Source organism: Macaca fascicularis, chromosome 9 (genome assembly GCF_037993035.2).
Source record: "Macaca fascicularis isolate 582-1 chromosome 9, T2T-MFA8v1.1".
NCBI classification, from domain to species: domain Eukaryota; kingdom Metazoa; phylum Chordata; class Mammalia; order Primates; family Cercopithecidae; genus Macaca; species Macaca fascicularis.
The window spans coordinates 23,023,603-23,051,553 of NC_088383.1; the positions used below are offsets into that span (position 1 = coordinate 23,023,603).

Here is a 27,951-nt window from a genome sequence, read left to right on the forward strand (position 1 = left end):
AGGATTTAGTCGTAAATTTATTTTTCAATACTGTTCAATGACAACTTAAAAATTCACATTTTAACCTAATAATCTGTATGTTTATAGTTTAAAACATATTTTGGTGACTGGTAAAAAAAAAAAACATAAAGCGGAGTTCTGGGATGTTGAGAGCTGTTTACAAAGATGTGTTAACTTTATAAAAATGTATTCAGTTATACTCAATAATTCTTGTACATTTCTATATGTATTTATGCTTAATCAAAAAGTTTCCTTTTCATTCGTATTTCAGACAATTAAAATATTGAGATTTTTCTTAAAAATGTAGGCTTTAAAAATAACTTAAGATTTAAGTATTTGGTGTGATCTATAAACATAGTTTATTCTCACCCTATTCCTGTAAGCTCAAAGCTTATTTTCAACATGTAAAAACACAGAATACACTGACATTACCAAAAGGGATCAATACCGAGGACTTAAAATGAAATAATACAGTTGATAAAATTAACATTCTTACTTATTTAAAATGTTTCAAGTGCTTTAACTATTTTCTGGTTAAATGTATTATAGCTTATTCTACCCTCAATTCATTGCTGTTTTCAATTGTAGCTATAAATTGAACAACATTTTAGGCCCTGTGTCCATCAAAATTCAGAGAAATAAAAGTTCATATTTGCATTATTCATTATCATGTATTATGCATGCAGAAACGGAGCAGTTCGGTTTCTTCAGGCTTTTTTTCCTAAACTTTGCATTGCATGACATCAGACATAAGTGTTAGAAATGAAAGCAGAGACATGTTAAACCATGTGGCTTCCTCCTAGCCTGCATTATGTTCTAAAGAAACACTTGCATTATAAAAATACTTTAAATGAATGATTTCTATGATTTTTGTGACAGATCTTTAATTTTTATCTATCATCTGTTTTGTCCTTTCCTAAATTAGATGAATAGTACATTCTCTAATGAGTTTTTATATTTAAATCATAGCAATTGGTTCACCTTTTATTATGTTACTTCAGTGAATTTCCCTCTGATTTTGTATATGCAGTTTAAGTGTACAACTCTATTAGCAATATTAGGAACATATTTACATACTCAAATATACAATATAGCGTTTTAAATGCTATTCAGCCTTTAATTAAAGCTTTAAATGATCTTGACATATATCTGGGTTTGGCTGGTATTACACAGCCAAGAAATTAAGGACAGAAAGACATTCCTCAGAAATAGCATTTATTGCAACATCTACAACCATGACACACTGAAATTTTATAAAGCCAATGCAATTATAAATATTTATGCAATTCTTCCAAATTGTTGCCCACCTACCTTTTTTTGTTTCCTGAGATAGGGTCTTGCTCTGTGACCCATGCTGGAGTGCAATGAAGTGATCACCATGCTGGGTTAATGTTTTATTTTGTGTAGACATGGAATCTCATTCTGTTGCCCAGTCTGGTCTCTAACTCCTGGGCTCAAGTAATCCTCCTGCCTTGGCCTCAAAAAAGTACTGAGACTACCGGTGTCAGCCACCCACACTGGGGCCTACCTATCTTACCTGCCTGCAAGAGCCAAGGAAATGGCCTAAGCACTTGTCCACATAATAACAGCAACTGCTTCTGCTTACATTAGAGGGGAGTTTTGCACTCAGCGGGGCACCTCCATTCCCATTTAATTCTCCTTCATTTTCTGGTCTCTAAATCATATTAATACCCAAAATAGGATGAAATAGAATGTACTTAGAAATTGAAGATTGAATTTTAAACTGCCACCTAGGCCCCTAGTCAAGTACAAATTCTGGTACTATCTCACAAAAGTGTCCCGAAACAGGGGTCTCCGTGGATGTCCCAATTCCCAAACATCAGCTTGGGGTCAAAGAATCCTTAGTTTCTAGACTCCATGGCCTGAATCTATCTCCTTCCAGATTTTGCCTGTCTCTCTCTCTCATCTTGCCTTCTGTACCTAAATGCTAACAAACTGTTTCCCTAAGACACATTCCCCAGGAAGACTTCATGTTCACACACAGCCTTCATTTGAATAAAATTGACCAGCCCAATGAATGCATAATTTAACAATACCCTTTAGCACGCCATAAATGTTGTGTTGGTTTTTATTTTACTCCCTTTACGAGATTTGGAGCAAAATATTAACGAAACTTCATAAAAACCAATTCAAGTATCATTTTGGTTTTAAATTAACTAATTAGGTAGCTGTATTTTAGAGGAAGGAACTTCCAAGCAGGCAGTACAGCAGGGAGGAGCTTGGGCATGGGCCTGACTACCCAGGTTCCAAACTCACTGTGACTTCAAGCAAATTACTCAGCTGATTACTCAGTCGCACTGTGCCTCAGTTGCCTCATCTGTACAATGGCAGTAATAGGACCTGGAAGGCTTATGAAGATTATATACCTTTCTCCATGAAAGCGCTCAATAAAATTAGCCTTTATTAATATGTCAACTGAGCTGAAATATAACGAAGAATATAAAACAATATATCCACAGGAATCATTTGTACTAGTTCTTACACTTTTCTTCAGAATTCTCTTTCAACTTTCTGTAGTCCAAACCAAGACAATAATTGTTATGATGAAACTAGGATTATTTCTCAAAGTAATAAAATAAAAAGAAACTATTTTGAGAGGGCTTTGCATTTGGGGAAATAAAAGTAGGGGACGTTGAAAGTAGAAAGTTGAAGCGAATTATGTAGCAGCTTCACTTTTAATCTTTCTCATCCTTTTTTTTAGGTTTAACAATCATACTATTTTAAAAGAGGTTTTTCTCCTTTTCTGCATCGATGGGAAGTGTTGCAGGCTTATTCCATTCTCTAATAAATTCAAGCGTTTTAGTAGAAAAAGTGAATATAATATATATTCTTACAATATTGTCCACACGAAAGATTTACTGCAACAAAAATTATTTCTGTAGGCATTAACACCAGGAACAATTAATGTTTAAGTCGCAGACGAAGATGTTTACGCTGACAGGGAACAGACAAAAGGGCGGCCATGCTTCAACAAAATGTGAGAGTTTTCAGTTTGCAGCTCGAACTTGACACTGTTGAAATGCATGCATTGCGGTGGCCCCGTGACATTTCAGGCGTCCCGAAGCCCAGCAAGGCCAGCCCGGGCCGCGTTCACTGTGTACGCTCGGGCCTCCGGGAACGCGCACAACTGGAGAGGCGGTCACGCGCGGCAAACGGGCCCGCGCGGCCTCGGCGCGTCCCCGCTCCGGGACCCTGGCGAGGCCTAGATCCCTGCGACGACCCCGGGGAAGGGCTGGCCGCGCTCACCTGCAGCCGGGGGAGGACAGCGGGGTAGAGGAGGTAGCTCAGGACGGGGCGAAACCGAAGGGCTCGCCGGCTGGCCGCGCAGTGTAAGGGTCGGTGGTTTCTCCGCTTGGTCCCTGGAAATCCACCCCAGCTTAGCCCGAGGCCTGAACTCCATTTCTACAAAACTACCCGCGACCACCTCGTAAAACGAGGGCGCGTCCCTGGGTGGGCTCGAACCACCAACCTTTCGGTTAACAGCCGAACGCGCTAACCGATTGCGCCACAGAGACTCCCATGCTGCGTGCCTCTTCTGCCACAGCCTTTATGAAGAATAATAAAGGCAGTGTGCGGCTTTTCCTTTCTGCTTTCTGATTGGTACTATCAGAACCAAAATGTTTCATTTCATGTTTCCAACCCTCTTAATTCTATTTCCCACCTTTTAAGCATATCGAAAAATTATACAACAAAATCAAACAGCACTGCAGATTGCAAAATGTGTTAAAATACTGTTGCTTCCCCTCGCCAATTCCCATTTGGAACGTTGTATTTCAGGAAAATAATTATTTCTTAACAGTTTTCTTTTATGAGGAAATCAAAGCTTTCATCTTGTGAGCTGAGAAACTTTCCCTTTGTTTCAAATAATTTGTCCAGTGCTTCGCTCGCTAATCTCTCGTGATTTACTTGTGTAGTACTCCCAAGGTCATCTGAAATGTATTTATTTGCCTGCTTTATTTTTATGTTCAGGTATTATTAAAGGCATAAATGAAATCCCTATTTGTTTGGTACTAAATACAGTACAATGATTTCACACTAACATTTTGTTACTGGAAAGAAACATCAGGGGAAAAAAGGTACAGGAACATTCCTTAGTTCCAGTGCGTTGTAGTTTATTGCTAACTCTGCCCTCCTCCCTGGAATTAGCTTACACACCCACATCGAAGACATACCACTTAAAACACACATCTAGAAGGATAATTAAAACCCGATTTGAGGAAAGAGACGTTAAAGAAGAAAAAGGAATGATCTATAACTAACTCCTGAAAATTTTTAGCACAGAAACACTGCAGGCAAACATGTTCCATTCCTATAAATACTTAAACGAAAATCGTTCCCTTTGTGTGAATGTTTCCTGGTGCCTTTTAACGTACTCTTCTAAGTTCCGAACGCTCTTTTTCTCCCTTTTTCTCTCCTCAAATAATTGCGAGTTTCCACTTGAGAACGTGATGTTTAAATTTTTAACAGTCAGTAAACTGCTCTGTACAGAATCCCTCCAAGAACAATCGCTATCATGATTTATAGACGTTGTAAGCGACGCGTCTTAGTCCAATCAGCATTTTGAGTTCCCGTTGCGTGATAAGACAACTTAAATTGGCTTTGGAACCAATTAGAAGCCGAGTTCTCTGAAAGCGTTGAGATGTTAAACAGCTGTGAATTCACGCCAAGCTGCACCACGCCACTTTCAACAAACTTTTGGAAGTGCACTTGAAATTTTTGAATTTGAAAAAACAATCTAGGAAATGCTTCTACAGAGCGTATGAGAAGTCTCATTTCATTAGACGATGCTGCTTTCTACTTGGTAATATTTTATGTACCTGCTAAAACTATCAGGTACTGGCTTTTCTTCTCCCAACACCAAACTGAGTGTCCTTTCCTCTATTGTTTTTGTGACTATCCAGTTAGAACAGACTGCAACTGGTGTACCTCACTGCCCTTTCATTCAATGTTTATTCTTCTGTTTAAAGTAGTATTAGGAACGGTTCTACTCATGTAAATCTCTTCAGCTCCAATATCTTTTCCTCACTTCAGTCATCATACTAGCATTTGACTTCTAAAAAGAGAGATAATGAGAGACAGGTGATAAGGAAAACGAACTCAGAAAGGAATATTAACTCATTCTAGGCTAAAAAATTGTCTATATAAGTACCACTATTGGTTTTAAAACTGTCTTCAAGCTTGCTTGTGTAGTTTTTAACATTTTACATAAAATGGCTGTTTCCACGGTTACTTAGCTCTGCCTTTTTTTCCCTCTCCACTTGAAACTACTTCAAAGGAGCATATAAATATTTAAAATATTGAATGGACTCTGAACATTTTATTCCAATGGTATATATCAAACACAGCTTTTATGCAGAATGACCACTAACAAAAATAAGGGAGAAGAATACAGTGTCATCTAAATCTTTGTGATTATCTCATCTGAGGCCATAATATTTATGTTCAGTTTTTAAAGCCAAACTAAGCCCACTGGATTAATTTTAGAAACATACATTATCTTTTCTTAATTTTAAGATAACCCAAGATAAATGAGTCCTATAGCTTCATTAGCACTTGGGTCTTTATAATTGCTAAAAGTAAAATGGACTGGGCATTTTGTCCCCTTTTTTATATATTATACACAACTGAATTGCAAATTTACTTTTCCCAAGAATATGCTCTATCAATGGGGCTCATCTGTGCAGATTAATGGGCATATATATTTTATTTTCTTCCCAGAGAGGAAGAGAGAAAAGCAAGAACATCTGTGCAAATAGGATTCACCTGTCTTAACAGGCAAGCCACAATGGACCACACTGATCTATAGACCTTCCAGATATCATGAATCCAAGGCTTTCAGATAATATTCTTCCAGCTTCATCCCAACAGCATAGGCAACTCACAGGATTGCCATTAGCATGATTGTGCATGACCTGAATTCTTCTTCGTTTCTGTATTTCAGAAGTATGGTGACAGAATTGTTAAAAACAAAAAATCCAGTTAGAATTTTTTTTTTTTTAATAGCCAGGTACAGTGGTTCACGCCTGTAATCCCAGCACTTTGGGAGGCTGAGGCTGGAGGATCACCCGAGGTCTGGAGTTCGAGACCAGCCTGGACAACATGGTGAAGCTCCGTCTCTACTAAAAATACAAAATTAGCCAGGCGTGGTGACAGGCGCCTGCAATCCCAGCTACTCGAGAGGCTGAGGCAGGAGAATCGCTTGAACCCAGAAAGTAGGGGTTGCAGTGAGCCAAGATCGCACCATTGCACTCCAGTCTGGGCGACAAGAGCAAAACTCCATCTCAAAAAAAAGAAAAAAAAAAGTTTGGAATTTTTTTTTTTTAAATCAAGTGAGTTACAGAAGTCACCCCAATAAATGGAAGATGGTGGCACCAAGAAATAAGTTAAAAGACAACACTACACAGATGTTACTAAGAGCAAGAGGAGAACTATGAAATTAATTCTCAAAACAAATGCAAGTCATATTTTACAACTGATTTATAAGTAAAAGTAAATTGAACCCTTCCAACCAGCCTCAAGCTTAAAACGTTTTCTACTCACCAAAAGTATTCTTCTCATACAAAACTGGAGGACTAAGGTCAGTTATGTTTAACAAGCCAAAAGCAGCATCACAGAAACTAGCATTCAACTGGGCATGGTAGCTCACAACTGTAATTCCAGCACTTTGAGAGGCTGAGGCGGGAGGATAGCTTGAGATCAGGACTTGAAGACCAGCTGGGGCAACATAGGAAGACCCCATCTTTAGAAAAAATCCAAAAATTAGCTGGGTGTGGTGGTGCGTACCTGTAGTCCTAGCTACCTGAGAGGCCGAGGCAGGAGGATCACTTGAGGCCAGGGAAGTTGAGGTTGCAGCTGCAGTCAGCTGTGATTATGCCACTGCACTCCAGCCTGGGTGACAGACAGAGCAATACCTTATCTCAAAAAAAAAAAAAAAAAAAAAAAAGGCAATCGGTATTAAGATATATTAGCATATTTCTTTTTTATTATTTTTTAAAGTTGTATCACTTAGTTGGAAAATCTTGTGAAATTATTCAGATAATTATCTCTTAAATGGGGCAAAATAATGCACCAATATTCTACCTGGTGGGTTCTAACGAAAATTTAATTTTTTTTTGTTTTTTTCCTTCATGAACCTCTCTTTTGTATATGGAAATACTTTCAAACCATTTTTATAGCTTTAATAATGCAGAGCTAAAATTTTAATTCACTGCAGATCTCTTAGTAGAAAAGTGTTATTTGCAAACAGTATCAATGATTTCATCTGGGTCCAGACCAATAGAATCTTGGATCTAGCTAGAAATGGTTGAGGGGTGGAGGGGTGAGAAGGAGAAGAACTTTAACTTTCTTCGGTATACTGGGGAAACTTCTGCTGAAAGACCTTATGGTTATCTCAGTAAACTGGCTAAGTTGTATCACATTTTCCATCTCCTGACTGCAGTGCTATTAGCAAGGGAGCCATGGTCTTCAATTTTCCATGATGTGTTTACAGAAGCAACTTGAGGCAACAGTTCTTTGCTATTCAATCTATACAGTAAAAATGCTGATAAATTGGCAGTCTCGCCTATCTTTCTGAACTCATCTATTAAAAATCAACATTAAAAATTTTAGAATAGATACAAATATCCTCTTGCCATTTGCTTCAAAATAATAAAGTAAGTAGGTGCCCAAGGAAGACTTGATTCCTCAGCTGTGACTGCCAGGGACTGTGGGTAGGGAATAGGCTGGTCAAACAATCCACTGAGGAACTCAGAGACACAGGGGAGAAGAAAACAGTATGGAATGAATTCAACAAGGTAGGCAGACGGAGGAGGAAGAGTACTAAATATTGCATGATTCAGGGTAAGTGCTCCTTTATCTCCTCCTCTATAAAATTAATAATATTTGCCCTACCTAATTAATAGGCCTATTAGAAAATAACATGTGGATTTATGTTTTTTCACCTCTAAAATGTTAGACAACTATGCCATTTAAAATTTTTAAACTCAGGCCAGACATGGTAACTCACACTTATAATCCAGGGTTTTGGGAGGCCAAGGTGGGAAGATTGCTTGAGGCCAGGGGTTCAAGACCAACCTGGACAACACAGCAAGACCCTGTCTGTACTAAATAATAATAATAATAATAATAATAATAATAATAAAATTAGCTTGGTTTGGTGGCATGTGCCTGTAGTCTTAGCTACTTGGGAGGCTGAGGCAAAATATTGGCTTGAGCCCAGAAGTTTGAGGTTACAGTGAGCTATGACCATACCACTGCACTCCAGCCTGGGCAACAGAAAAAGCCCCTGTCTCTAAAACAAAGTTAAAGATGAATAGTTCTGTTTAAAATAAATGAAAGAAAAAAAATCCTACTTCAATCACAAGGTACAATTTTGATTAAAGTAAAGAATCTAAGCCTCTTGCATTGACGTAAAGATGAGTTATTCAGGAAAAGTCACCAGGCAGCATCACACACTTCCTAGTGGTCTCCAGGTGTTCCCGGCAGTGGCATAGAGGGCATGACATAAGGATGAAACCATCCTGGACAACATGGTGAAACCCCTTCTTTACCAAAAATGCAAAAAGTTAGCCGGGTGTGGTGGTGCATGCTTGTAGTCCCAGCTACGCCGGAGGCTGAGGTGGGAGGATCCCTTGAGCCCAGGGAGATGGGGGTTGCAGTGAGACAAGATTGTGCCACTGCACTCCAGCCTAGGTGACAGAGCGAGACCTCATCTCAGAGAAAAAAAAAAAAAAAAAGATGAAAACACTGTTCTCCGCTTCCACAATTCCAGTAAAATTTCAGGTATGGGGGGTATAGACCAAATGCCCCAGAAATGGCTCCCTCCTCGCTACCTTGAATTAAAGGCAACTAACTCATGAAGACAGTTGTTCCTAGTAAAATGTTGGTACTCAGCGTATTGTTCATTCAACAAATAGTTGTTGCATCATTATAATTCTGAAAACACAGAAACATTATCTTTGGGATTTATAGATATAGGTGCTGATCTAGATTTTAAGCAAACTTTATATAAAACCCATATTTGAAAAAAAAATTTTTGTAGAATTATGGAATGATTCACCTTAGAATAGTGTAAATAGCAAGTGCCCTGTGTATTTACAGTATGATTCCACCAAAAGGATGATTTTAAAATATGAAATCACAGGAATCAAGTACTCGCCCAGTGCCCGGAATTTATGGGGTATAGAAAAAGTTCGTTTATTTTCCCTGTGGCTCTTTCAGGTCATGATTACTCATCTAGCAGCCCAAGTTTCCTCTTCTTTTATTTCTTATCTGTGGTCAGTCGCATGGATTCGACCTTTGCAATGTCTCTCAACTTTAACTTTGTCCTCTCTTTCTCACCCCCATTCACACCACTCAATATTAATCCAATACATTCCATGTACCTGTTTTCCTGCCATAACCTAAATTCCAACAAATGTGTACCAAAAATACTACAGCATGATAGATAGCATGTATAATGCACATTTACTGTTAGACCCTGTGCTAAATACGACACAGGCATCATTTTTCTCCCATCTACTCTGTAAGACAGGCACTATGTTATGTCTGTTTTATGGATAAGGAAACGACAGCTTACAATGGTTTACATTTTAACTTTAAATTAGTTTAAACTTCAAATAAGTAGCCCAAGGTACCACCTGCTCTGTCTTGCTTTTTTGTTCATCCTGCTACTTGGAACACCTGCCCATCTATCTCACCTACTAAAATCTTATTCCTCCTTCAACTTTATCCTCATCCTCTATGAAACCTTTCCTGCTCTCACCATCTAGATGTAATCTTTCGTTCTTGTAAACCCTCTCCCACTTTTTACTTCTCCAAATCTCACATTATAACCATTTCTGTGCTTAATTTCCCCTTCTAATTTGTGTACTCCTTGAGGTTAGAAACATTATCCATCTTTAAATTTACTGTAGCATTTGACTTAGTCAATCATAAATATGTTGGATAATTGAAAATTGATAAGTGAAAATAAAAGAACTATATTAAATATTTTTTATGAAAAACCATTGCAGTCAGCCAGGCATGGTGGCTCATGCCTGTAATCCCAGCACTTTGGGAGCCAAGGCGGGCTGATCACCTGAGGTCAGGAGTTTGAGAGCAGCCTGGCCAACATGGCGAAACCCCGTCTCTACTAAAAATACAAAAATTAGCCAGGTATAGTAAGGCATGCCTGGAACCCCAGCTACTCAGGAGGTTGAGGCAGGAGAATCACTTGAACCTGGGAGGCGGAGGTTGCAGTGAGCCAAGATCGTGCCACTGCACTCCAGCCTCGGCAACAAACCAAGACTCCGTCTCAAAAAAAAAAAAAAGAAAAAGAAAAGAAAAGAAAAGAAAAGAAAACAGTTTACAGGTTCCTAATATGAAGGAGATCAAAAAATTAGCACAAGAGTTTATCAAGGAAAACTTCAAGAATCCCAAGTTGGCCAAAGAAAAGACTAATAAAAATCCAAATCAGTTATTTGTAAAAACAAAAACAAAAACAAAAACTTTAACAAACACTTTATACAACACTTTATGTTAGACACTGTTGAAAGTCATTTTCAAATATTTACTCATTTAAATTTCATAACAACCTTATGAGGTAGGTTTCAGTATTATTATCCCTCTTTTACAGGTAAGGAAATTTAGAAGTTAAAGTAACTTACTCATGATCACACAGCTAGTGACAGAGCAAGGAATCAAACCCAGGCATCCTTCTCTAGACTTCTCTCTAAACCATGGGCCCATACTGTTTCTATTTTTTTTTTAATTACAGAATAACTCTCATGTACTGTATAGTTAAATATTTTTAAACAATTTTGAAACTTTAAAAATCTTCCATTCATTTCAAATGTGTTAATTTTGACAAAATTTCAGGCTTAAAAGTTGTAAGACTAGTACAAAGAATTCAACCAAATTCCCTAAACGCTGTCTTTACTCTTTTGTCTTTCTTTCTCAATATGTACGATCTTTTTTTTCTGATCTGTTCTGATCTTTTTAGTGAACTGTTGGATTTGGTTAGCTAATATTTTGTTGAGGATTTCTGCATCTATGTTCTTCAGGGAGATTGGCTTGTAGTTTCCTTTATTTGTGTCTGTCCTTTTCTGGTTTTGGTGTCAGGTAATGTTGTTCTCACAAAATAAGTTTGGGAGAATTCCAACCTCTTCAATTTTTGGAACAGTTTGAAAAGATTGGTATTAGTTTCTGTTTCTTTTCTTTTTTTTTTTTTTTTTTTTTAGCAGGAGTTTCACTCTGTCTCCCAGGCAGGAGTGCAACGGCATGATCTCGATTCATTGCAACCTCCGCCTCCCGGGTTCAAACGATTCTCCTGCCTCAGTCTCTCGAGTAGCTGGGATTAAAGGCACCCATCACCATGCCCAGCTAAGTTTTTGTATTTTTAGTAGAGACACGGTTTCACCATGTTGGTCAGGCTGGTCTCGAACTCCTGATCTCAAGTGATCCGCCGGCCTCAGCCTCCCAAAGTTCTGGGATTACAGGCGTGAGCCACCATACCCGGCATGGTATTAGTTTTTTAAGTATTTGGTAGAATTCAGCAGTGAAGGCATCAGGTCCTGGGCTCTGAGGGAGACTTTTTGATAAGAGACTTTTTATTACTGATTCAATCTTGTTACTTGCTGGTCGAATAACGAGACCAATGTGCTATTGGATCTTCATGGTTCAATCTTGGTAGATTCAATGATTCAATCATTATTCTTCAAATGTATTCAGGAAGAAATAGAAATGTTTAGATCTATTGGTCCATTCAGATTTTCTGTTTCTTCATGATTCAATCTTGATAGGTTGTATGTGTCCAGGAATTTATCCATTTCTTTTAGATTTTCCCATTTTTGCTTTATAGTTGTTTATAAGTCTCATGATCCTTTTGTATTTCTGTGGTATCAGTTGTAATATCTCCTTTTTCATCTCTGATTTTATTTATTTGAGTCTCCTCTTTTTTTTCCTAGTCTAGATAAAGGTTTGTTGATTTTGTTTATCTTTTCAAAAAAGCAACTTTATTTCAATGATCCTTTGTATTGTGTTTTTTAATCTCTATCTTGTTTATTTCTGATCTAATCTTTGTTACCTTTTTCCTTCTACTAATTTTATGTTTAGTTTGTTCTTGTTTTTCTAATTCCCTGAAATGCAAGGTTAGATTGTTTGTTTGAGATCTTTCAGTTTTTTTGATGAAGGTGTTTATATTATAAATACATTCAGAACTGCTTTTGCTGTTTTCTATAGGCTCTGGTATATTGTGATTCCATTTTCATTTGTCTCAAAAAGTTTTTTAATTTCCTTTTTAACTTCTTGGTTGACTCATTGGTTATTCAGGAGCACGTTCATTTTCATGTATTTGTAGAGTTTTCAAACTTCTTCCTGTTTTTGACTTCTAGTTTTATTTCATTGTAGCCAGAAAAGATACTTGATATAATTTCAATTCTTAGAAATTTGTTCAGATTTGTTTTATGGACAAACATATGAACTATCCTGGAGAAAGCTCCATGTATTGATAAGAAGAATGTGTAATCTGTAGCTGTCGGATGACATGTTCTACAAATGTCTGTTAGGTTCATTTGGTCTTTGGTGCAGTTTAAGCCTGATGTTTCTTTGTTGATTGTTTTTGTCTGATAATGTGTCCATCACTGAAAGTTGGGTGTTGAAATCCCCTATTATTACTGTATTGCAATCTATCTCTCCCTTTAAGTCTCATAGTATTTGCTTTATATATTTGGGTGCTTTTTTCATGATCTGTTTGAGAGTAAATTGCAGACATGATATCCTCTGAATACTTCAGTGTGTTTTCTAAATTAATGTATTATTTTACATAACCACAGTACAATTATCGAAGTAAGGATCTTTTTTTTTTTTTTTTTTTTGAGACAAAGTCTTGCTTTGTTGCTCAAGCTGGAGTGCAATGGCATGATCTTGGCTCACTGCAAACTCCGCCTCCTGGGTTCAAGTGATTCTTCTGTCTCATCCTCCCAAGTAGCTGGGATTCCAGGTGTGCACCACCATGCCTACCTAATGTTTTTGTATTTTTAGTAGAGATGGGGTTGGTCTTGAACTCCTGACCTCAAGTGATCCACCTGCCTCAGCCTCCCAAAGTGCTGGGATTATAGGTGTGAGCCACCGTGCCTGGCCTAAAGTTAGGATCTTGACATGGATACACTATTAGAATGAGGTCCCAGTCCCAACTATAGACCTTCAGATTTCACTAGTTGTTCCCATGAGTTCCTTTGTTAAAAAAATAAAAATAAAAAAAATCCGGGACCATGATTTGCATTTAGTTGTCATGTCCTTCGGTCTTCTTTAATCTATAACAATTCCTGGGTATCTCTTTCTCTCTGTATCTCTCTTATTTATTATCATGATGTTGACATTTCTGAGGAGCACAGGCCAGTAGAATGCCTATAGAATGTCCCTAAACGTCAGGTTGTCTGGTGTTCTCTCATGATTAAATTCAGGTTAGGCACTTTTGCTACCTCTATTGAACACATTTAGCAAACTGGATACTGCAACGTCAACCTGAAACAATGGCAAAATGAAAAAGGAGGCTACAACAACCACAAAGAGGTGTGTGATGCTGATCATGAGTTTGACAGAAGCAGAACTTCTCAGTACTACTCAACTTCATACAGTTAGAATAGTCCCAATTATTGAAATAGTAATATTCTTGAAATAATATTAAATGTTTTATTTTAAAATTCCCTAACTGTATCTCTTTCTCTCTCTCTCATATTCCAGGTACATATTCACCAGATATTTCTAATCTGCTGTTTCATCTCCTGAGAAATACCCATCAGAAAGGAGAACAACTATTGTATAAAATTGGTTCTTATTCTTTGGTGAGAAGGAGCCCTCAATGAATGGTCATTGAGTTTTGTGGTTTGAAAACCAACTACTTTTACATTTGGTTATGAAAACCCAGGTTTTTCATACCTATTTACCTCTTGGTAAGCTGATAAACCTGTATTTCTGAATATGCAAAACTGAGACTCACAGGAAGCCACTGGGGTATATCAACCTTTAGCCAAGTGTTCCTTCTCTTATCCTGGGTTGCCTCTCACAAAACAGTTCCTAAGCATGACCAATAAGACATAGGAAACAGAAAATTTTCATAAATTTAGCACTGTCTAAATAATCACAAAGATCAAAAATCCTTTCAGAGTTGACAGAGGGTATAATTCAGCAAGTGACTTCAATAGAAACATTGTGCCACAGGCTTCCCTTTGGCAAAACCAGAAAAGAGTTTGTGACTGTTTACTTAGAGAAAAAATATTTTTTTATGAGCTAAAGAATCAAATACAACTGTCTATGGCATTTCCAAGAGAACCACTTTTCCCCTTCATGAGAGCTTCATCATGCTACCATATCTCCTTATCTAGATAATATTTTTAAAACATTTGTAAAATTAAGAGTGTCAGTAACCAAAACACAAAGACAATAAATTGAATTACGAGATGCCATGGCCCTAGAGTCAAGAGATTTTTCATTATGGGAATCCTTGCATTTAAAGTAGAGGAATTTTAAATCCTTTGTCTAAGTCTACAAGATATAACAAATACATATTTTTTCTAAAATTAATAATTTGAAGGCTTTTGCATGAAATTGAAGACTAACTTTTAAATTAGACTAGTATTATGCATTCTAATAATTGAATGCTTCAATTCATAATTGACTTTTTAAGCTATTTCATAGAATACAGTGAAAAAGAGATTGCCAAAGTCCACATCATCAACATAAGTAGAATTCTATAAAAGAGCCCTGCAGGTGAGTATTTAAATTTAGGTTTATGCATACGATTTAGTTATTTTAGATGGGGTTGAGGCAGAGACTTTTTTTTTTCTAAAGAGATGTGAAAGAAAACCCAGAACTGAATTGCCCACAAGTCTTTTGAGTTATGAAGTAATTTGAGAATAGATATTTCTACTATGCAATTCACCTTTTCATTCTGGGATTATAGTTGTGGTACTAGAATAAGCATGAACATATTGTTCAATGGAATAGAATTGGGAGTCACTACATCTATGGCTAATCTAGTTCAACAAGGGCACTAAGACAATTCAAGAGGAAAAGAGGAATCTTTTCAACAAATGGTGCTGGGACAACTACATGTCCACATGCAAAGAATGAAATTGGATCCCTAACTCACATCATATACAAAAATTAATTCAAAATGGATCAAAAACCCAAATGTAAAACCTAAAGCCATAAAACTCTTAGAAAAAATACAGACCTTAATTTTTGTGATCTTGGATTGAGTAATGGATTCTTTTAGATATGACACCAAAAACACAACCAACAAAAGAAAAAATAAATTGGACATGAACATCACCAAAATTAAAAACTTTTATGCTTCAAAATATACTAACAAGAAAATGAAAATACAAACCAACAGAATTGAAGAAAATATTTGCAAATCATATATCTGATATGGTTCTAACATCCAGAATACATACTCTTAAAATGCAACAATAAAAAGAAAAATAATCAATTTTTAAATGGGAAAAGGATTTGTAGACATTCCTCTAAGGAAGATATATAAATGGCAAATAAGCACATAAAAAAAAAAGCTCAATATCATTAGTCACTAGGGAAATGTAAATCAAATCACAATGAGGTATCTCTTCATACCAATGAGGATGGCAATTATGAAAAAGATAGATAATAACTAGTGTTGGCCAGGACATGGATAAATTGGAACTCTTATACATTGCTGGTGGGAATACAGAGTGATGCAACCACTCAAAAAACCAATTGGTAGCTCCTCAAGATGTCAAACATTGAGTCATCATATGGCCACACAGAAAAGTTTCTGTAATGTCCATGCAGGACATACATTACTGTCCATAGCAGCATAATTCATAATAACAAAAAAGTGGAAACAATGCAAATGTCCATCAATGGATGAATAAACAAAATTTGATAGATCCAATTAATGGAATATTATTTAGCCGTAAAAAGGAACGAAGTATTGACACACACTATAAGATGGATGAATCTTGAAAACATTATGCTAACTTTTTTTATGGTTAAACATTATGCTTAAGAGAAAGCAGCCAGACACAAAAGACCATATATTATATGATGCCACTAATATGAAATGTACAGTATAGTAAATACATAGAGATAGAAAGCAGTAGCCAGAAACTGGGGTAATGGGGAATGGGGAATTAGGGCATGAGGGTGTTTTTTAGGGTGATGAAAACATGCTGGAATTCATGATGATGGTTATATGAGTCTGTAAATATACTGACTTACACACTTTAAATGGATAAATTTTATGGTATGTGAATTACATCTTAATAACCATAAACACATTTTAAAAGAAAGCATTACTAGCATGGAAACAAAGACACAGAGAATTAGCTGAATTTCCCAAAGTTAACAGCAGAACCTGGATTCTGATTTGTAAATCCGTGTTTAATCCATTCTTCACTGTGATTAGCTGCACCTAACCCAATTTCCATAGTGAAACTCTCATCTGCTTTCCAGTTAATTACTGAGGTTTTAGGCCCAGCACAGTAGCTCATGACTGTCATCTCAGCACTTTGGGAGGCCAAGGCAGAAGGATCACTTGAGGCTAGAAGTTCAAGACCAGCCTGGGCAGCATAGCAGAACTCCATCTCTACAAAAAATTTAAAAATTAGATGGGCAGGCTGGGCATGGTGGCTCATGCCTATTATCCTAGCACTTTGGAAGGCCTACATGGGCAGACTGCTTGAGTCCAGGAGTTCAAGACTAGCCTGGGCAACATGGTGAAATCCCATCTCTACTAAAAAATACAAAAATTAGCCACCTATGGTGGTGTGTGCATGTAGCCTCAGCTATTCGAGGGGGCTGAGGTGAGAGGATCACTTGAGCCCGGGGGATCAAGGCTGCAGTGAGCCAAGATCACACCACTGCACTCCAGTCTGGGCAACAGTGGGAGACCCTATCTCAAAAAACAAAACAAAACAAAACAAAATTAGCTGGGTATAATGGACTGCACTTGTAGTCCCAGCTGCTCAGGAAGCTGAGGCAGGAGGATCCCTTGAGCCCAGGGGTTAGAGGCTGCAGCAGGGAGCCTTGATTACATCAGTGCACTCTAGCCTGGGTGACACAGAAAGACCCTGTCTCAAAAAAAAAAAAAAAAAAAAGTATTGAAATTTTATGTCAAATCTATTGGGAAGTATTTCCTTACTTACTCACTGTGTAAACTTCAGTTTACTTGATATCCAAATTTACTCCCACATCACCAGTTTATGTTGTTAGGATCAACTTTTAAATGAATTAGTAGACATTTACTGAGGACCTCCTTGTGCCCGGTACTATGCCCATTGTTCGAAATGCCGAACTCAAGCTCAGTAAGTCAGTAAACTAGAAATACAGATTGAGAAATCACTGGTCTACAGGTGCTAGTTAGAATCCTAAATTGGATGAAATTGCTCAGGAAGAACACGCAGAGGAAGGAGAGGAGCTAGGCTGGAAGCCAGTGCACCTGGACATTTCAGAGCATCAGAAACCACCCTACCAGTGACAGTTGCTGATAGGAAGTGGCTAGTGAATAAGAGAGGTGAGAGAAAGTTATCCCACCTTATATTAAACCTTACACCTTATCACAGTGCATTGTTTTGTTTTGTTTTGTTTTTACATGGCTGTCTCCCTTGTTATACCCTGAGATCCTTAGGGTTCTGACTTGCTCTATTGCAAAAAAAAAGGTATTTACATAAGTCACCAGGGCCCTTCAAATTGTAAGATTCCACAGATCTTCTCCACTCCTTATTTAATCACTGCATTGCATTTGATACTGTTAACCAGTACATACTTCATTGTTTCTTACAACATGGGCATAAAAATGGTGCTCCTCTCTTGGAAGCCCAGAAAGAACAGCTGCTTTGAACACAGGCTGAACTGGCATGGCACAGAATCTTCGCACTGTGTGCTACCACCTCTCGCCTACCCGCTCCTTCTCCCCGCAATCCCCCACACTTTGCCCTGCACTGTCTCCACTGCAGAACCAATTCCTTGCATAGCTCTTTGTGATGCTGCCTCTCTGAGGTTCTATCCAGGGGGTGCCACCACGAAAGAAGAAGAAAGACCCAGGGTCTCTGTTGAACAGAACAACAGTAGGGGAAGAGTCTTGGCTCCACCCAAAATATATCACCTTACACAAGCTTCATGATACGTGTCCTGGCTCTGTCTCCTAGGCAGGACCCTGCCCTTTGTTGGCTCTCTAAACATGATGTATTCATTATAATATATAAGGAATCCAGAGCAATCATGGTGTCTCATGCCTGTAATCCCAGTGCTCTGGAAGGCTAAGGCAGGAGGATTGCTTGAGGCCAGGAGCTCAAGATCAGCCTGGGCAACATAGTGAGACCTCATCTCTACAAAAATTAAAATTAAAATTGAAAGAAAATATTATTATAAGGAAAAAGTCCCACAGTCTGCTGTCTTCAAGCTGGAGACCCAGGAAAGCCAATGATGTACTTGGAAGGCCCGAGAGCCAGAAAGCTAATGGTGTGGTTCCCAGTCTCGGCTGAAGAACTGGGAACCAAGACTGTCAAGGATAGAAGAAGACCAATGTCCCAGCTCAATCACACCAATAGTGAATTCAATGTCCCTCCCCATTTTTGTTCAATTCAGGCCCTCAAAGGATTGGTTGGTGCCCACTCACACTAGGGAGGGTCATTTGCTTTGTTCAGTTCACCAATCCAAATGTAAACGTCTTCTAGAAACACCCTCACAAACACACCCAGAAATAATGTCCAACCATATACCTGGGCAGCATGTGGCTCAGTCAAGTTGACACATAAAATTGACCATCACATATGGGCAGGCTTCTTTCTATTCCACACTCATCCTGAGCCATTTCATCTACTCTTATGTTGTCAGCCCAATCTATATATTCATAATTTATTAACTTATATTTATTTTTCAGATCTGCTCCTGAGCTCCAATGCCCTATATCCATCTCATCCTTACACATATCTCAAATTCAGCATGCCAAAAAATGTTACTCTTTCTCCCAAAGATATATTTTTTCTACGTGTCTGCTATCATATACCCTTTAACCCAAGCCTACAGTCTAGGAATCATCCTATCTCTTTCTCTACAAAAACCAATTGATAAGGAAATCCTCCTCTCCATTCTACCTCAGTAACACATTTTAGATCCAGCAGCATGCTCATTAGTATGTCTCATTTTATATCCCCATCACTTCTCTCCTAAATGACTACCATTAACTCATGGTCTCCTTACCTCCCACCATGCCTTTACTCCAGTCTACAGAAAGGTGGAGCTTTCTCAAATACAAAATCAAATATTTAATTCAGAAGATGAAAAATCTTTCATGACCTATACCATGGTTCTCAAATTGCACATCAAGTCACCCTGGGACAGCACAGGGAACAAACTCACAAGGTTGCCATGGGATATTTTAAATGTTTGAGAGCAATACAGCCCCATCTATCAAACACCACACAAATGACCACTAATGTGTTGTTTAGACTTACCTACTTAATGAATGGAATTGAATTATTTCTTCTGGCTGAGGGCACCATGAACAAATTACGGAGATGATACAGATGCAGTGAGCTGGAAAGTTTGGGAACCTATGACCTACCAAATATCTTCAAGCCTCCTACATTGGCATGAACTCATCTTTACCTACTGCTACAGCCTTGTTTTGATCCTTACTGTGCCTTTCTTTTCCCCCCAGTCCTACACTACAGCCAAGCAGACAGGCTTGGATCTCCCCAAATACGCCCTTCTTGCCATCCTGAGTGGTTAGGACCTGAAACCTAAGACAGTAAAGACCTGGAGCTCCCAAGTCTAGGTGTGAGACCCGGTGCCCTTCATGGAACACAGATGAAGTAAATAAATCAGGAAGGGCATTCCAGAATTCTCATGCCTGGTGGATTCTGTTTGAGTTGGATTCTACATGGATTCCATATGAGCTGGATTCTAATATGAAGTTAAAAAAAAAAAAGGTTGAACATTCCTAGGAATTCCATGCATATTTGTCAGGCCAAGGGAAGGGAGGAGGCCAGCTCCCTTATCCCTACCCTGCTTGTGATTTTCTATAGAGGTCTGTATTATTCCAGGGGAGGAGGCAAAGAGACAACCAACCAGGAAAGTGAGATTGCTTTTGTTAATGGCTGTATCACCCCTGTCCTTCCCTGAAAAGAGAGATCGCACCTGAGATCCAGAAATGGCTGCTCCTTTCTTTGTGCCCCATTTTATCTCATTCATCATTCTAAGCCTGGCATGGTGGCTCATGCCTGTAATCCCAGCACTTTGGGAAGTCAGTTTGGGAAGGTCGCTTGAGCTCAGGAATTCAAGACAAGCCTGGCCAACTTAGCAAGACACCATTTCTATAAATGATAAAATAATTAGCCTGCATAGTCCCAGCTACTCAGGAGGCTGAGGCAGGAGGATTGCTTGAGCCAGAGAGGCCAAGGTTATAGTGAGCTATAATTGTGCCACTGCACTCCAGCCTGGGTGACAGAGTAAGACCCTGTCAAAAAAAAAAAAAAAAAAAAAAAGACCCACAAAACATAGTATTTATTTACTTATTTATTTAGAGAAAAAGTTTCGCTCTTGTTGCCCAGGCTGGAGTGCAATGGCGCGATCTCAGCTCACTACAATCTCCACCTCCTGGGTTCAAGCGATAATCCCCATTAGCTGGGATTACAGGTGCCTGCCACGACACCCAGCTAATTTTTGTTATTTTTCAGTACAGATGAGGTTTCACCATGTTGGCCAGACTAGTCTCAAAATACTGACCCCAGGTGATCCACCCACTTCAGCCTCACAAAGTGCTGGGATTACAGGCATGAGCCACTGCGCCCGGCCCACATAATTTTATCACAGTATCTATAACATTTTTTTGCACTTATATATTCACCTGTCCACCCCACTAGGCTATAAACTTGTGAAGGTTCAGGACCATGCATGATTCATTTTTTCATTCTCTTTGCCCAGCAGAGTGACTAATACATAGTAAGTGATGAGTGGGTACTTGATGAACACATAAATTTCAAAAAGAGTGTGGCTAAGCCCCACAAAAAGTTCAAGTCAGTTAGAAAATAAACACTGTCCATTGGATGAAAAAGTTCAGAAGTCACTGATGACATTACTCAAAGATATTTTAAGGGAGTGATGGCTTTCAGGGAGATGTAGCTGACAGTGTTTACTGCCTACCCCAAAAACCATTCCTCTATTTCTTCTTTGCTTAACTGAATTCCAGTTTTATTTAGGCATTGAGCAAATTCCCTTTGATGTGGAAATGTGGGCCTGTACCCCAGATAAAGGGTGATAATATGTCCCAGTTCTGGCTAATATGATGTAAGAGGAAATCCTTTGGTGGGGCATTTTGGAAAATATTATACTTCCTTGAGGTGAGTAAGACTCACCAATAACACATTTTTTTTCTGCTGCCTTCCCACTCAGAAGTCAGTGTGGTATTTGTACTTACTATGGCAGCCATTTTGCAACTATGATATGAAGGTCTATTGAATCACAGAGCTGATATCACTGAACCCCCAAGAAAACACTAGCACCTCTTTATCTACAGACTTCTTGTCACATAAGAAAAATGAGCCTCTGTGTTAGCTGGGTTGTCTGTTATATTCTAATTGATATAAGAAGAGAGAAAAGAGAGACAAATGAGAGACCGCTGTTCTTAGTGAACATATTACAACTAGTACAGTTTGGTGGCTGCAGGATACAGAGTTTGTTTGGTAGTATTGGAAAGAGGCTGGAAATGGAAAAGCAATGAGGTTACAGGGGCTTCTAATGCCAATGAAGAGAAAGGTTTTAATTTTGTTGGCAATAGGGGGCCATAGAGGTTTTTGGGTAATGTTTTGGAACTTTAAGAAGAGTGCTTTGGCAGAAATCAGCAGGGTCTATACATGCCCAAAGAGTGATGCATCAGAAGCGATGCATTTGGCATAATCACATTGGTATTGTCCACCATGAGAATCACTTGGTATGCAAACTTGGCTCACTCAGTTCACACCAAATAAGCAAAACAGTAACCACTTGGCTTCATGATGCTTGTGGACCTAAAATAAACACAAGGTATCAAAGTAAATGAAATGTTACATCTTTCCAGTGCTCCATATGAATAATCCCTGTGGAAGTAATAAGCAAACAAAACTTCTGTTCATAAAAAGTATCAATGACAGATGTAAATACTGTATAAACTCCTGCCATATAAAAGGAGAAAATGAGATCTCATATATCCTTCCACAACACCAATTCCTGACACTTAGCACAACAAATTAGATACACTTGAATAATAATTATTACACACTAGGCCTCAAATTATTCAATAGTTTTTTTTAACAGTGTTTCTATAATGGTGTGGAGGTTTTTGTTTGCTCACTTTTTAAAAACATATATCACGATTTCATTATAAGAGAATAAATGCTCTCATACCTAGTCATAGTTTCAAATATGTTTCTGTTCTTCTCATTTAAATCTACTCAGAAAACAAGCTTACACCAGAGAGACGCCAAACTAGGAAAATCTCTGCTGTACGTATCACATAATATTCAAACACTGCCCAGGAAAAACACTGGGGAATGGTGTTTTCTTTGCCATCAAAGAAAAGCATGTGAACACCATCTTACAAGATTATTACTGATGAAGGAAAAGAAATGTGTCATTTGTTCATTCTTTAGACTAGGAATTGATGTTAGAGATTTTTAAATAAAGTATAACAAGCTTTAAAAAATCTACAAAGAACAAAATGTGTTAACATCTTCCCATAGTTGCCTCTGATCTTTTTATAAACAATTGTGGTGGGCCAGGCACAGTGGCTCATGCCTATAATCCCAGCACTTTTGGAGGCCGAGGTGGGAGGATCAACTGAGGTCAAGAGTTCGAGACCAGCCTGGCTAACATGGTGAAACTCCGTCTCTACTAAAAAATACAAAAATTAGCCGGGCATGGTGGCAGGCGCCTTAATTAGCTACTTGGGAGGCAGAGGCAGGAGAATCGTTTGAACCCGGGAGGCGGAGGTTGCAGTGAGCCGAGATCAAGTCATTGCACTCAAGCCTGGGGGACAAAAGCAAGACTCTGTATAAAAAAACAAAAAAAATAAGATTGTTGCCCCCTGGGGCCTCTTCCTATTCTCCCTCCTTCTTTCTTTCTATCCCAAAGGAAATTACATTTTTTGAAGTTGATATGTATTCATCCTATTAATAGTACTATACTTTCACTTCAAATGCATATATCCTGGCCCACATCTTTTATTTATGAAATTCTTTATACATGAATTAGTAAATTATTTCTATATAAGTTATTTATACACTTTGAATATTAATCCTTCACCAAGTACATGCCTTGAAAATATCTTCTCAGTTTATCTTGTAACATTTTATGATATCTTTTGTCATATAAAAAGTATTTTTTAAAAATTTTATATACAGTCACATGGCACTCAACTATAGGGACATATTCTGAGAAATAGGTCCATAGGCAATTTTGTCATGCTAACATCATAGAGTGTAATTATACAAACCTAGATGGTTTGTATATGGTACAAACCTATTGCTCCTAGGCTGCAAACCTGTACAGTATGTGACTGTATTGAATACTGTAGGCAATTATAACACAATAGTATTTGTATAATTAGACACAGCTAAACGCAGAAAAGGTACAGTAAATATACAATATTGTAATCTTATGGGACTACTATTTATTGACTGACATATCATTATTTGGAGCATGACTATCATCCAATTTACCATTTCCTTAATGGATTGTGCATTTCAATGTTTTAAGAAATCCTTTCATACTACACATTCTTTATTTCCTTTCAATTTTTTTTATTTTTGTTTTTTGAGATGGAGAGTTACAGAGATAACTCTGTCGCCAGGCTAGAGTGCAGTGGCGTGATCTCAGCTCACTGCAATCTCTGCCTCCCGGGTTCAAGCGATTCTTCTGCCTCAGCCTCCCGAGTAACTGGGATTACAGGCATGCACCACCACACCCAGTTAATTTTTGTATTTTTAGTAGAGACGGGGTTTCACCATGTTGGTCAAGATGGTCTCAATCTCCGGACCTCGTGATCTGCCCGCCTTGGCCTCCCAAAGTGCTGGGATTACAGACGTGAGCTACTGCGCCTGGCCTTTCAATATTTTTTTAATTCTGTTTTTCTTATTTAACTTTGTAATTGATCTGAAACTGAATTTGTGTGTGGGAAAAAGAAGGGATCTAATTTTATTTTTTTCTTATGAATGTTTGTTTTCTAAATAAGAGAAAATAAAGAAAGATCAATTGCTTTTTATAATCTGTAAACTCCTTAACAACATTCACTATGATTTATACCCATCTCATCAATACATTTCCTCAAAGTACTTTGAACATTACTGGTACACAATGTATATTTTTCGGAGAAGTGATATTTTTTTCTAGCCCCCATTGCTTAGAATATATACCAAGTTGTCCATCTAAAACAATCTGAGTTGTGCTTAATTTATCCCCCTGAGCAGGAAATAGCATCTTAATAGGATTAACTGGGTATAAGCACTGAATCATTCCAATTAAACTGAAGGGTATTAATCACTTCCCTAACTTTGCCCATTTTTAGAAAGTTCATCTGGAGAAAAATCTACCTACTCATCAAGTTAGATTCATTTATTTATCTACCAGGAGAAATGCATAAGAAAGAAGTAGGAACCTAGACTAAAAACACATTTTAACCTGTTTTATAAGACTTTTAAAAATCAGCTGTTCGAGGCAGAGAACTACCTGTACCAACCTCAATTTGATTAATGTTTTTTAAGGATACCAATTTACAGATTTAGGCTCTCAATAGGGCCTAGTTGCATTGGTTTAGTTCTTGCCAACACCTATTTACTTTCTCCTTTCTTTCATAAAGAAACAGTCTGAAATTAAGATAGGTTTATAACCTAATTTTAATCAATGACAATTAATGAAAAACCAACAAAGGTAATTTTTAAAGGAAACATTCTAAGATTTTTTTTTTTTAAGAATACTTCTATAACGCATTTTTAAAAAAAGAAACTCCTTACAAAATTTTGCTCTTTTCAAACAATTCCAGGGGCATTAGCATCTCATAGGGATGAACACCTGTTTGTTTGTTTGTTTATTTTGGGGGGGGGTTGTTTTGGGGTTTTTTTTTTTTTTTTTTGCCGGAGGATGTGGTTCTATCAGACGATGGTGAGAAGATGAAACTGACCAGGTGTGAGAATAAACTGACAATTGTAAATAAAGTGAAATATAGTTGGTAAAAAAAAAAAAAAAAAGAAAATACATACAAACTTGGGAAGCAAAATCATTTTCTTTTCAAACACTGCATGTAAACTAATTTTATTTTATTTTAATTTTTTTTTACCACGACTAAGGAGAGGCACTCAGAAAAGATGTCATTGCTGCCAGCTTTTTAATGAGGGAAGCCCATCACTTGAAATTGCTTCTATTAGCAGGTTCCCTAATAAAACCAAGGCAAATCCTGCACAGACTCAAAAAAAAAAAATTTCTACTACGATTCAGCAGTAGCAGTCAGTATCACCGTCTATTTTTAATGTAGCAATATATTTTTCATGGTTCCGCTTAACAGAGCTTAGAGACCTTGAATTTCAAAATCAGAACGCATCTTAGATGAACTATCCCAGCATCACAATTTGGGGACGTGGGGACGTGGGGACGTTGTGTATTCAAAAGCATCAGTCTGTTTTGACTTCATCCTTTTTTTAAAAGGATCAAAAGTCAGCCATAAGTGTAAAAGAAACACTAATTTTAAAAAAGTTTAGCCTTAAAGACGTAACTATCTCAGCGCGTGGAGCGTGGGGCGGGGGGGTTCCCTCTGTTCAAAAGAAAACAAGAAAAAAAAAAAAAGGACATTGCTGTCTTCTTTGCACGCTTCTCTTAAAATCCTCGTTGGAAGCCCCCTGGGGAAATGAGACTCCGATTCCTCACCTATTTAAAATCACGCCACAGCCACGAATCACTGCAAAAGCAAGGCTCTAGCTTAAAACAAAAACAAAGTATTCGCTTCTGCGGAGAACCCGAGGCTCCTCCTGGGCGGGCGACGCTCGGCTGGTGGGACCCGGCCGCGCAAGCCGCGGGTGCAGCCGGGTGGGGGGCACCAGGCGCGAGGCGAAGGAGCGCACCACCAAAGGAGATGCTTGGCTCCTAAGATAATACCTTTAAAAAAATAAGAAGGAAAGAAAAGAAACCAAACAAACTCGATACTCAGCCTGACGATCCTTGCCACCCCCTCCCCTGCTCCGACACCCACACACAAAATAAAGAGAGCCGGGCGGGGGAGTGCGCGCCCAGAAAGGGAACAAGAAGCAAGGCGCCTGTAACACAAAATGGAGAAAGAGGAACCGAGAGTGGAAAGGAAGAAGGAAAATCGAGTAAAGGAGATTATTCATAAGAACAGGAAAGGGGCCGAGGGGTAGAGAACACCCGAAGGAAAGCGCAGGAGGCCCTCGTGAGAGGGCAAGGGGGAAAAGATCGACGAATTAAGAGCCAGAAGAGGAAAGGAAAGCAAGACTTTCTAGATGCCGAGGCTCCATTTTCAGCAGCGCCATATTCGCTTTTCCTCTCGCCGCTTTTGGCTGGGTTTTGTGTGCAGCGGTGGACAGGCGCCAGCACATTTCTACAGCTTCAGCAGCTCTGCTCAGACACCTGGGGAGGGCCGCAGGGCCCGGGCGGGGGACGCGCGCTCTTGGCCCGGGCCCGGGCGTGGCCCCCTCCCCGGCCTGGCGGTTCCTGCGCCGCACACGCCCCGCACTCCTCTAGGCTGCAAAGGGGGCCTCCGACTCGGGCCCGGCCCGGAGGGGACACCTCACTCGGGGTCTCGCGGCAGCCCCCAGGGGACGCAGGCCCTCTAGTTTCGCCCAGGGTGTGGCTGGGCACGCGTGCCAAGGGGATGCGTAACCGAGAACCGAAAAACACGAACTTAACTTTCGGGGAGGAGGAGAGGGCGCACGCTGGGGGCACCGGGACTTGGGGGCGCTCCTGGAGGTGACGGGGCCACCTCCACCTGCGCGGGGCCACTCGCTGGGAGCCAGCGATCGATGCCTGCCGCTGCGCCTGGCCCAGGCCGCGAGGCCTCTCGCAGCTCCCGGAAAAACGTCCGAGGTCGGGGCTCGGCCGGGAGCCCCAGGCGGGTCCCCTGGCCTCGGGGCGCCAGTCCGGGAGGTGGCTGGGACTCCGGTGTTCGCGGTTCCCAGCGACTTTAGGCGCGGCCCGTGTCTGAAAGCTCCTCGGGGTTACGTCCCGGGGCGATTGGAGGCGGCTCACGACTCAGAAAGTCGGGGCTTCTCGTCCCGGGTCCCTACCGCTGGCGTCTGTCGAATCCCCACCTCGGTCCTCGGGTAGAGGCGCAAGCGCGCCCCGAGACCATTCTCCTTGCGTCCACCCCCGTTATTCTTCACTTGCACTCGACAGCGTTCTTCACTCAAGGTTAGGACCTCGCTAGTGCCAGAGAAGTCCCTGGGTCCCCAGTGCCCTCAGTCTCGCAGCGTAGGGAGCAGCCGGCCCGGGAGACAAGGAGGCCGCGGCCATGGAGGCCCCAGGCCCGGAGTCCCCGCGCCGTCGGGTTTTGCGCAGCTGACCAGGACCACCGGCTCCTTCTCTGTCCCGGTCCTCCGCTCTCAGCCCCGCAAAGGTGACGGTAGCTGGAGGCTGGAAGCGACGATTTCTTCGGGCCGGTGGAGGGGAACATGTCAGGGTAGACTCAGGATCACAGCGAAGGAAACCGAGCCCCAAAGGGGTCCCCGGGCGTCCCGGGCGCGTGGCTGGTTTTGCTCCTAGAAGGAAAGGCCTTCCCGCTTGTGTTCCACCGGCTCACTAGGTCCTCCCTTCCTGGCCAACTCTAACCTCAGCTTTGTGCGTGTCACCGGGCCCCGGGATAATCGGATCCTCCCGGACCCGGGAATCCATCAGAAGCGCTACCCGAACTTGGCGCCCTGGAAGCTCCCC

General features: G+C 39.7%; 1 long non-coding RNA gene and 1 other non-coding gene across 3 annotated transcripts; both read right to left on the minus strand.

The window, feature by feature from the left end:
• Positions 1-27,951, minus strand: LOC102145995 (uncharacterized). Of its 2 annotated transcripts, none has more exons than XR_280485.4 (2): positions 6,805-27,951; positions 1-5,074 (listed from the first exon to the last, which is right to left on the minus strand). It is a non-coding gene; the product is annotated as an uncharacterized lncRNA (long non-coding RNA). The 2 variants fall into 2 exon arrangements; XR_010577865.2 differs by having other exon boundaries at positions 5,785-27,951.
• Positions 3,463-3,536, minus strand: TRNAN-GUU (transfer RNA asparagine (anticodon GUU)). The gene has a single exon. It is a non-coding gene; the product is annotated as a tRNA-Asn (tRNA).